The 8596-nt window shown below is 39.3% G+C and overlaps 1 long non-coding RNA gene across 2 annotated transcripts; it reads right to left on the reverse strand.

The window, feature by feature from the left end:
* Nucleotides 1-969: 969 nt before the first annotated feature.
* On the reverse strand, nucleotides 970-4469 carry LOC119746281. Of its 2 annotated transcripts, none has more exons than XR_005273716.1 (2): nucleotides 3919-4469; nucleotides 970-1344 (listed from the first exon to the last, which is right to left on the reverse strand). It is a non-coding gene; the product is annotated as an uncharacterized LOC119746281 (long non-coding RNA). The 2 variants fall into 2 exon arrangements; XR_005273717.1 differs by having other exon boundaries at nucleotides 970-1312; nucleotides 3919-4453.
* Between the last annotated feature and the right edge of the window lie 4127 nt (nucleotides 4470-8596).

Genomic DNA, 8596 nt, shown 5'->3' on the forward strand with positions numbered 1-8596 from the left:
CACGGTATTATTCAGACAACCCCTTAGAAAAAGCTTTTTTTTTTTTTTTTTAAGTTAATGGACTCTAGGCCCTATATTTGCGTCAAAACGAAACTGTCAAAACGAAACTGTGCAACGAAACTGTCAAAACATAATGAAAAATCATATTTATAGTATTGAGTATCCTGTGATATCAGTCATCATTCGAGAAATGGGGATTACATCACTTCCCTGTTATGCTATTACGCATGGTAAATGTTTGACCAAATATAGTGGCAAACTAGCATCATTCCAAAAAAGGATGCAAGTCAAGACATAATAATAAAAAGTTTGGAAGGATAACTTTCAACGGAAATCCTGCTTTGCGTCAGGAAAAATAAACTTTAATTTTCACATTTTTCTCAAAACGTATTCTATGAGCTTCAATTTCCACAGGATTTTTTTTTATAATCTGCTTCCCAATTACTGTTTTGCTATCCTTTGTATAGGCAAAAATCCTTTCTTTTTTTTGCGAACAGTCCACATTACCTTTAAATACAGGCAAATTTGCCAAGCGGTTTTTCAAAGTAAAGTTTTGAAATATGTTCATGCTTTTTCGTCTACGTGTTCAGAAAGTATTTTTATAATTTTTTTTTACAATGTTTTGCGAAACAAGTGATCAGCAATGTCCTCATGCATTAGCAGTTCCGTCACTCTCTGAACAAAAACATACCGTTGCTCCTAGTAACATATTTCTTGAAAAATATATTCAGAAGTTCACAAAAAAATGAACGGGCAAGTCAAAAAACCTTTTAAAAAATATAAAAATCAACTCAAATGCAAGAAAAAGAAACTTAAACTCTGTGGATAACATACACATAAAACTTAAATGCAGGTAATCCTATAGACTAAAGTAATCAAAACCTGGACAAACGTATATTACAAAACTTAATAGAATCCCACAACTTCAATACTTTCCAAGAAATGAACACTTCCAATGTTTAGAAATGAGCCAAAAGAATAATCAAGTTGGAATAAAAACTTATAACAGTAATCAAAAGTTTCAAAGTTTCCAAACAGAAAGGCTAGTTAAAACGATTTCTAAGAAAAGAGTGGAGACAAAAACAGTTTCATGTACATGTATAGGGAAAAAAGGAGCTAAACAAATGATACTGAACTGGATAATATGAGTATCATAAAGGCAAATATAAACCTGGATTTATACAATAATAAGAAAAGTAATGAAACTCATGAAATGTACCAAAAATAGAGCAGACACTTAATTGTGATCGGGATGAAAATGCACTAATGCTGGAGCAGGGCTTATATGTCTTGCCTGTGTGATGCACGGATCCTAGACACCAGGATAAACGACTGTTCTGAGCCCTACACAGAAAACACAAAGTGAGCAATTTGACTCAATATCGTAACAATTGAGTCATTTTGTCCGTGTAGTGAGACACTTTGAGCCAAAATGTGTCACTATACGGACAAACTGACTCATTTTTTTTACAATAATGAGTCTAATGACTCTTTTTGTGTTTTCTGTGTAGTACAAAATGCACTCAGTGGACTTGCCTTAATTGGTTAGACGCGATGATAAAGGGCATTAATACCCGTTGGCGCGTAATCGGGAATTTTCCAGATGTGTCATTGTGTTGGTTTTTTGCACGACATCTAAAACGGAAATATTCATAAAACTGAAAACTACTTCTTATTTAAGATATAATTGTTCCAAATTATTTTAAAAATAAATACTTCAGGATATAACAGATGGTATTGTGCAGTATTTACCCGGGAAATAAACGTCAAATTTCGAGGAGAACACCGTTTACCCAAATTTCGTTTTTAATTAGGCTTTTATTAAAAAGTTTTAGAGAGATAGGATGCCGAACCGATGAAACAAAAGCGACATTTCATTGTTCATCTTAAAGCTAAAGATATTGTGCTCGGCATTACCATGGTAACGTAGTTACCACTTATCAGAATTCAATAATTCAAGACCAAAAACGTAGACTCATGAATATTCAAAAATATCATTCGCTGGCTTGACAGACTTCGAGGCCAGATCGGGCGCAGAGCCTTGCAAATCTGAAAGCCACCGCGCGCAGTGGTCTTTGTTGAAAAGTATTCATGGTATTTGCCATTAGTACAGGCCGTTATCACGCGTCTAACCAGGAGTTGGGCCGAGTCGTTCATCCTTGTGTGTAGGATCCGTGTGTGATGCTGGTCTGCTGAATGAGCCTCTAGGTCAATGAACCATAGAGCAATGAAACGCAAGAAGTTGGGGCTAGAATAAACAATGGGGGAAGCCACTACTAAACTAAACACGGGAGAAGAGGGGGTATACTCCTATAAAAAGACGGGTATAGCAGATCTGAAACTAGGGAAAAACTTTAACTTATTTCTACTCCTTTTACACTTTCCCCATCTTTAAAATGTTGGTTCCTGACAACAACAAAAAATACTTATGAAAAAAATTGTTATATACACAATTATTTAGTCTCGGAAGCGGACTGGTACACTTGTTCGATACGTGCTTCAATGGTGTATCGAATTTAATTTATTTTTAAGGAGAACAAAATCCGAGTCACTTTCTTTTTTACTCGCCCTGTATTTATGTCTTCACAATAACTTCTTTTGGTTAAAATCTAACTATTCAAGTTTTTGTGCAACCCTAGTCATCGCTTGGATAGCGTGAATATTACATCATATATTGCATTACTGTGTTGGTGAACAACTAAGAACAAGTGACTCGAGACTCGGACCCAGACTCGATGCTTGTGACTCGGCGAGACTCGGACTCGGACTCGAGGCTTATGACTCGAGACTCGGACTCGGACTCGACGTTGGTGAATCAACAACAACACTGGTTTATGAAAAAAAATGAGGCAGTTTGAAAAGTTGCAAATTTAAAGATTACGGGAGTAGAAATTGCTAAGCGCAAACATACATGCTTGGCCCCTTATTCGGGCACTGTGCAGTCGCGTGCTCCCATGCATCAAACTGTCATTTTTTTTTCGAAAAATGTTGTTAATGTTGGAAGATTTACAGTCTTTTGTAGCAAACGAGGTATCAAAACAACAACATTCCCCAAAGGTCTATATAAATGACGTTATCATAAGACCATCAGATTCTAAATTATGACCCCTCCTATGAGTGTGGCCTTTCTTTCTTTGCGGTATTTATTCAGCTGAGTGAGAACCAGAAATTGTACACATGCATTCAAATTCAAATGAGATTTTCGTAGCAAATTTTCGTCAATTCAACGAAAGGCATCAATGCGTAACGGTATGGACTGCAGCCGGTTAGTCTATTGTATGTACTTATTCCTATGTAAATACTTCCAAGCTAACTGGATCGGAGCGAGATTTAATAGAGCGATCCACATAGGCCTACTCGCTTGCCACCGTTCATCCGCAAATTACAGTTTTTAATTTTTAACATTTTAACATTGCTCCATTTGTATTGCAGACAAGATGAATAGTCAGCCCAACTGAAGAAATATGAAATCCGTTTTCTTAATTCGTGTCTTTGCAAACTAAATAATCATTAATAAACTGTAATAAACTTTACAGGTCCTTAATCTTACCTCTCGTCCAATAAGTAATAGCCTTATCATGTTAAAATATCGAAGTTTACCTTAAGATTGTCCTGCCGTAAAAATATTCAAAGATTACAATATGTTCAGACTGTTGATCGGCCAAATATAAAACTAACTACACTCTCAAAACGCTGGTTAAAATTTTGTTGGTTAAATAAGTTGGTTAAAATTTAAACCAATTGGACAATTTTACACAATGTTGGTTAAAATTTTAACCAACTTTTTTAACGAACCTAATTTGAACCAGCGCTTTGAGAGTGTTCTGATTCGGGTATAATTAATACAGTATCATCCCGGGAAAAAATAATGATGAAACCAAAAGTGAATCGATAAAGAAAATCTTGTCTCTTTGTTACCTGAGTTTGCGAAGAATATTGATCAGTCTGAATCTAACTGGCTGTAAAATGTCTCGTTGCTTCTTCCCGTTGCGAAAATCCTGAGCATCAGGTTTTTCGGCGTCCAAATCTTTCTGAAACTGAACCTTTTCCGAAACTGCCCGAACTGAAACGTTTCGCTCCTTTTTAAAGGCTGGAGAAATTTCCGTCGCGGACAACCCCTTACTGTATGACCAAATAGAGTCATCAAGTACAAAAAAGCTTGGTTACGATCGCTGTGATTGGCTGACGATGATGTCATAGGCCTAATATCACTGGTGGTCACTGGCATCGGTGGTCACTTCATTTCTGATTACGTAAAAGGTTGAGGTGATCGGACCAGATGGGCCCCTCCAATTCAATTCCCGATCAGGCGGATGCGCGAAGCCACACCTCCGCAAAAACCATTCAAAACAAATATTTACATCCTGCACCCACCATCCTCGTATGATTCAGTGAGAGTACCGCAAGTGGCGGGCGAGAGTTCGTAGGTACAGAGTACCGCACCGAAGTGAGTCGCGTATTCTGGTTCACGCGCACATCACGCGCACATCAGCACGTGAACCAGAACGGAAAAAGCTATGCGTAACAGGCAGTGTCACGCAGTGGAAACTTTTGTTTTTTTTTATCTCCCGCCGTTTCCAGGGGTTTGAAAGAAAAAGTTTCTGAATTATGCTGTATACGTTATTGTCAACGGCATGCGCATTCAGCGTGCGGGAGTAGACGGAGGTACGTCAATCCATTGACCTCGTCATGGTCCGCGTTTCTCGGGAAGGCGTTACCTTCAGTGCAAAATATTGTGTGCACAATGCATTATGTGCGCAATGCATTGTGCACTGTTCGCGCTAATCCCTCACCAAGGACAGTGGCGGTTCTGGGGGGGGGGGGGGAAGGGCTACATGGGAACGTTCTCCCCCTAAATGAGAAGGGTGCATTTGTACACTTTTAGTTAATATAGTGTGCCTGATCGTAGGATTTTATCAGCGCTCCCCATTGAAAATATGGCACGAGCCCCCCCCCCCCCCCCCCTCCCCCTATTGATTTTCAGAGGCCTAAGTGTCCGGAGAAAATAACCTGTCTACATTTCAGCACGCCTCCCTGAAAAAAATTCTGGAACCACCTTGCTAGGCCCCCCCCCCCAAAAAAAAATATTGGCTCTAGAACCGCGCCTGACCAAGGATAGTCATTGTCATATTTCGCTTGTCAATGTCATTTCATGTTAGGCAGAAATACACTGTAAAAATGGTGTTTAGGATTTGAACGCATCGTCACCAACACCACGAAGTAACACCCATCTACATACCAGTAAAAACTAGCAATCGGAGAAAACGGCAACTAAAGTTGAACGCCTTCTAAAACAACACTTTGCGTCAAAACGACAGAGTATTTTCAGTTGGGTTTCTCGTTGTGGACACTTGATGAATTTAATTTATTAAATCTGCTTTTTTTCACCCGATTGTGTATTAAATAAACAAGAAATAAGAGAAAAAGATGAGTGTTAGTTCGTGAAACCGAAAAAGCTGCGAGACTGTAAATTTTCGTTTTCACGAAGTAACACTCTTCAATGTATACAACACGAGGAAAGTGAAACTTCAGGCCAGCGCGCGCGCGCTCATACAACTTATTACAAGAAGAGTGTTACTTCGTGAAAACGTTTTTGCTCACTATGAGCAGAGTGCATGCCATGCATTGCAATGGTAAATGGAACTTGAGTGTTACTTCGTGAAAACGAAAATTGTCACTTTTGCGCAAAAGTTGCCGTGGATACTTAGCGTAATTATTAAAGTAAAGCTCTTGAAGCTTTGAAATTTCGTGCAATGGTAGGCCTTGATGAATAATGTTTAAAAATCAAAAAAACTGAAAATCGAAAAAAATATGGTTTAACACGGTAGAGTGTATACTTCGTCGTGTCGGTGACGACATTTCTAAACACTTATTCTGTACCCACTTTTTCCACACGTTTAGAACCATGACATGTTTAGATGTCCTTTTTCTGTGACACGCATTATCCGTTTGACATGTACAGTGAATAATACGTTTAGCATTAAAACACCTTCCTAAGCGCATTTAGATATACAATCCTAAGCACATGTCCAAAACGTAAACGCGTTTAGTTTCACAACATTAAAAATTGGTAAACGTTTAGAATTGAAACACATTTCTAAACGTATTAAACTATAAACACGTTTCTGATGTGTTTAAATGCTAAGCACTGTTTTTACAGTGTACTGTTCATTACAGTTATTAGAGTGAAGTTAAAAAAACAAAAACCAGTGACGGTATACATACGCGTATCCGGTCATGCCGGGTTTGACAGGTTGCGTGTTTGTGTTGTTGGTCCGTGCTTCCAGATAAAGACTAGGTGATTTGGACTGTCGGGTGCTAGGATTTCGCAGATACTGGATCTGTGTAAAGTTGCAATGAAGTATCATTGGTGAATATTGTCCATTCGATGGAAAATTAGACCCAACATCCTGCGCAGCCATGATTTAACAGATCATATAATAATGCGGTCCCCAGCCCTGTCTATGAGATCGTGATTATTTCTATGAAAATTCGCTGTACCACAGCATGTTCACGACATCTCTTTTTACATTATAAGGCAAAAATGTTAGTATGGTACTTTTTCTTATAAGCAAGTGCATATTATTTTAACATGCCACAAATTATTCAAGCCTAAATTCTTCCAAATAATATGTATGACTATCAGTTGGCCAACAAGCCCGACGATACACTGCAAAAACACCAGTATTAAAAATGCCCGTAAATTTACGGACTCCGTAAAGTGAAATATTCCGTATTTTCGGCGTAATTTTACGGACTTTCCGTAAATGCAAATGTTAATTATGCTAATTAGCGTGATTACAATCAACCGCATCGGCCCAAACATCGGCCCAAACACCTACACATTATATTACATCTAAGTACATATTGTTATTTCACCCACAACCGTGTACACATGTCCAAACTCATGTTAAGGGTCTGTTTATTTTACGGAATGACAAAACTTTTCCGGAAATTTTGCTGCCAGCAAAAAAATAGCGTTCCGTTTTCCTGCAGCAAAATTTCCGGAAAACCAAGTGACTTGTAATTCGGTCCACATGACAAATTGACTCATTAGCCATATCGCGCATGTCTCGGTATGACCGATCAGAGCATCGCGCATGTCGGGAGAGATTCCACACAGGGTGAGAGGGTGAGTAAAAAAAAAACGAAACCCAAATGTCGGGACTATTGTTTGATTGAAGTTCTGCATGTAGCACTTTTAAAATCTAGGATATGAAAGCCCAATTCATAAGCTTTCTTTTAGTACAAGAATCATTCAAATCACTTATGTACTTTTCAAGTTACGGAATTTTAAATGCAACCACCGTTTTAAGGTTCTGTCCACGGATTACAAAAGGGTGTGCGAAAACAATTTACACACATCCCTATGTGATTTCCTTTCGTTTTGCTGAAAGATCGCTGAATTTATTTGTGATCATGACGTGGACAGAACCTTTAAACAGTGGTTGAGTTCGAAATTCCGTAACTTGAAAAGTACATGAGTGATTTGAATGATTCTTGTATTAAAAGAAAGCTTATGAATTGAGCTTTCATATCCTAGATTTTGAAAATGTTACATGCAGGACTTCTCTAAAACAATGGTCCCAACATTTTGGTTTCGTTTTTTTTGTGACTCACCCTGTATAAGGTATAAGTTATCAACCTAGTGGAAAGTTTTGATTTTTTTTTCTCCCGCCGTGTCCGTTTCGAAAGAACGGTTTTCTGATGCAAGCGGTATGTATCAAGGGCGGATCCTGTAGGAGGGGGGGGGTCCAACGGGCCCTCCCCCCCCCCAAGAAAAAAAACCACTTGTTCTGGATCCGCCTTTGACATGTTAAGTGAACAATACACCGGATCTGAAACCTCAGGCAATTTTTGTTCCCTCTCCATTGTTTAATTCTTGGAGGATCATGAAAAGAAGCTTAAGTCCGTAAAGCACGGGCGTGTGGGCGTACCGGTACCTCAGCGGGGCTTGACTAGGGACCGGCAGGGTACGTACGTACGTACGTACACACCATTGACCTCGCCTAGGTCCGTGTTTCTCGGGAGGGCTTTTATAGCTTTCAATGCAAACCGCAGTATTAATATTGAGTGCGCATTCCATTGTGTGTACAAGAAACTCTTGGCGCTAAATCGATCGCCAAGGATAATAATTTGTCCAACTCTCTAATTAGCCTAATGTGGGCACTATTCATTGCGGCTATGGACTTTTTTTTACTAGTTTATTCATAATTATGCACGCAGGCGCATCAATGGGCCTGGCGGAGGGAAGTGACAGCGGTCCATTGAAAATTTACAGGGGTCCAAATATTCGGGTCATTTTCCAGGGGCGGATCCAGTTATTTTTGTTGGGGGGGGGGGTACATCAGCAAATCAATGCTGAAATGTTAACAGATTTTTTTTGTCTGGACACTTGGCCTCCGTAAAATAAATAGGTTGGGAGGTGGTTGTCCAGAATTTGTCGCTAGGCATTATTTTCTGGCCCAAGTGGTTTTCTTGGGGCACAGAATAACAACTTTTGAAACTGCTTTCGTCCCGTGCGCACGAGGGCCGGCGAACTCAGCAGGGCTCCTTTCCTCACCAAATGTCGAGCCGGCCGGGATCGCGGTGCTGA

This window comes from Patiria miniata, unplaced genomic scaffold (genome assembly GCF_015706575.1).
Source record: "Patiria miniata isolate m_02_andy unplaced genomic scaffold, ASM1570657v1 HiC_scaffold_7, whole genome shotgun sequence".
Classification (NCBI taxonomy): domain Eukaryota; kingdom Metazoa; phylum Echinodermata; class Asteroidea; order Valvatida; family Asterinidae; genus Patiria; species Patiria miniata.